Consider the following 3,689-nt stretch of genomic DNA (forward strand, 5'->3'; position numbering starts at 1 on the left):
AGCTGCGCTATGGCATGCTTAATGATGAGAGCTAGCCTAGTACCTTCCTTTTGCCTAGCTCTCCTAGAGGACATGAGTGACAGCTAATTCATTAGGTGTAATCACCCCTTCCTTTCCACCACATCTCTCCATGGCCACATGAACCTGAAAGGGTACATGGAAAGCCACCAATTTTTGCGCAAATCCATCCACCCTCCTTCCCCCCCTCGTTCAGACGAAGAGGATTATGCCTAGTTGTCATTCATTCCACAAAAAAAAAAACTGACTGGTCAACATCAACCACTTGAAAAAGCCCTTATCACCACAAAAAGCACGATCACTGCACCTAGGGGTCCTTAAGTTAGGCGTGTTCGGTGGCTTCGGTTGACTGGCTCCACTCCCAACCCCCTAGCCCTTTTTTGCTCCCCCACTTCACGCTTAGGGCACATCAAGGGCAGGACACACCTAGGGAGGTAACACTCACCTATGGTTAGACATGTCTCCCTAAGCCACTGGCACCGCACCCCCTTGGCACAAATGGGGTCCTCAAGTGTGGGACATCAGTTAGGCTCGCTTGTGGTTAGACCTACCTCCCCATTCCACTAGCATGAGCACAATGCACCAACACGCTGAGGAAAGCACTCCCCTTAGGTAGAGCACTGCACCTTCTCCTTCAGGCATCCCAAAAGCACCAAACCACCAACTTCGGAGGCCCTCGCCCACCCATGACACCAGTTAGCTGCTCCGACAAACATCATTCTTAAGCTTCCACAAGCACCTGAGTTTACATGTGGCCCTCACCCTTACACCAACCCAACACCGAAGTGCCATGGGATTGGCACCCATTTAGGAGGGGGGTAATGTTAACCCCAAATCGAGATGGCCCCAGGTTGAGATGGCGGAAAGAGGAAGAAAAAAAGCAGATAAACATGGAAAAAGAGCAAAGACACACATGCGACCTCCAAAACCAAGACATGGTAAAAAAGCGCAATTTTAAATGAAGGGCGCCTCAAAAAACTCGGAAAACTCTTGTAAAAGAGTGCTAGGCTCCCTCCTATGCCAATTGTAAAATACTAGACGGGTGTAGGCTAGAGGCATAAGGCTAGAAGAGGGAAATAGAAAAAGGACCTCGCCACAATGGCCGATCATGTAAAAAAGGGATGGGTGCCCATGGGATTTTAGGGTTTGTATATATAAAGTTCAAAAAGTGAATGAGAAGCTCATTCTTTTGGTGTTTGGCAAGAAGAGTCTTCTTCTTCTTCTCTCATTCTCATCTTCTTGCTTGTGTGTGCTCTTGAGAGAGGGAGTGTGAGAGTGTGAGGGAGTGAGTGTGTGAGAGTGAGGGATCAAGAGGGTGAAGCTCTTCACCATCTCCTCTTCTCTTCTTCTCTTCTCTTCTCTCTTCTTGTGCGCGCGGCTATGAGGGATGGAGCTTGGAGGTGGAGGAGGCTTGAGGATGCTTGAGCTTGCATCTAAGATCGTGGAGCTTCCAGCATGTGTGAGAGAGGAGGCAACTCATATCGGCATTAAGGTAAGCTCACTACACTCGTAGGATCGACGGCGCGTCGGCTAGGTGAGAGATAGCCATTAGAGCTTGCTTGAAATGCTCGAAACAACAAGCGGTTCGTGGGTCTTGGCGGTAGAGCAAAAGCTCCCACAACCACGTGCCCTAGGATGCACCCATGTTTTACCCAGAACTGTCATATTAAGGGGTTTAGGGAGAGATGATATAGGTGAACCACTCAAAGATTGCTTGAAGTTTGCCTAAGTGTTCTCTCCAAGTTGAGTGAAGACACAAGTCGTCCACGAAGACCTCCAATTCCTTGCAAAGCATGTATTTAAATATGGTGCACATGAGGCATTGAAAGGTGGCTGGGGCATTAGTCAACCCGAAGGGCATGACTATGTAAGCAACGACACCCCATTCGGTGGCGAAGGCAGTCTTATGCCTGTCGGCAGGATGCATTTGCACCTGATTGTATCCAGAGAAGCCGTCTAGGAACCTGTAGGCCTATTTGCCCGCCACTCTTTTGAGAATGTGCTCGGTGTATAGAAATGGGTAATTATTTCTCTTAGTGGGAGCGTTCACCTTCTTGTAATTGATGCACACTCTAATATTTTTGTTCTTCTTCATTACTATGACTATGGGTGACACCTAGTCCACGTGCTTGATTTCGTAGATGAATCCTACTTTCATCAGCTTGTCAATCTCTTCTTTGATTACATGAGCATGTTTTGGATTCATCGAGTATGGTCACTGCTTGATTGGTGTTGCGTCTGGTGTCATGGGTATGTTATGGGTCACTACACTCGGATCCACCCCCTTAAGCTCCTCTAAGGATCAAGTGAACATGTCTACATACTCTCGCAAGAGAGCAACAAGACTTGTCTCCTCTTCCTCAGTCAAGTAATCGACAATTAAGACCGGTCGGGGTGCCTCCCCTTCCTGTGCTAGGTTCACCTCCTTGACCTTGGCTAGTCCCTCGATGGGTTCACTCATTTGCCCTTAGCGTTTGGCACTCAACAAGATCGCTGCCCTATCACCCTTCTTGAACTTTGTAAATCTCCTCAAGGGATCCTACGGCTTCCTTTGGTCCTCGGTTTGTGTGTCCCTAGGCTTTTTGACCCTATCTTCCTTCAATCGTATGCGCCTCAGGTGGATGGGTAGGTCTCCCTTGGTGCGTCTAGTCTTGGATGGGGTCGAGGTATCTCCGGGTCGCTATCTGAGCTCACTTCCGACTCAGAATCAGACTCACCGTTTTCGCTAGAAGAGGTGGTTTCTCCTGGCGGTCGCAGTTCAGAGGGTGACTCTGTTGTAAGCATTGGTGTCATACTTGGTCGGGTTAGGCCTACTCATTCAAAATCTATGGATCTTGTGAGTTCCAACCATGCACGGTCACATTCCATGTGCATGACTCCTCATTCCATCCTAAAGGCACCCTTTTTCTGTTGCCTGGAGTCTGCTCATATCTGTTCTATTTCTTGTCCCTCAGTGTCGTATTTCACCGTGTCTATTTCACCCTTACTTTCGTCACTGAAGGAATGCCAGTCTTTGTACTCGTCCGTGGAATCATCTTCGTTCGACTACTCATCGTCCGCTAGGTTTTGGCACAACTCGTCTTTGGTCAAAGATAAGAGCTCAATTGTACATGAGGTTTAAGTCATGCACCTTGGTCCATTGCTACCTAGGTCCATCTAGTAGATCCTGGAGTGGCTTGAAGTTTGTTGTTGGATTGCCAGCTAGCGTGCCATTCAAATACTCTAGAATCTCTTGGAGTTCCTTCTTGTTAATTGGCACTTGGAACATGACAAGATTAGGTCGCCCACAAAGGGTTCCTGCCATCATACGAATTGGTGTGGAGGGTGTGTCTATTGTCCTGCCAATTGTTTGGATGGCTTGTTTGTATGCCTCATGATCTGAGAATGGCATGTCGATCGTAGCAAGGACATGCATCCAATCTCGCTCATCCTCCGAGCATGGGATATACTTGGTCAAGGACCCATAGGGCTTCTTGACCTGAGTGTTACTCTTAAGCATTGCGGAGATAGCATTCAATTTGACTGGTGAGGTTTTTCACGTGTCCATCCCTACCCTCACAGCTTCCATTCTATTGCCCAGGAAGATTAAGCCGTTACCCCAATCTTTGATGACTTTGGCATTGTGCATCCAGGGTCAGCCTAATAGGATGTCGTAGTCCACTCCCTTCATG

This window comes from Lygodium microphyllum, unplaced genomic scaffold (genome assembly GCF_053477565.2).
Source record: "Lygodium microphyllum isolate KBCC unplaced genomic scaffold, Lygodium_microphyllum_v1.1.10 scaffold_44, whole genome shotgun sequence".
NCBI classification, from domain to species: domain Eukaryota; kingdom Viridiplantae; phylum Streptophyta; class Polypodiopsida; order Schizaeales; family Lygodiaceae; genus Lygodium; species Lygodium microphyllum.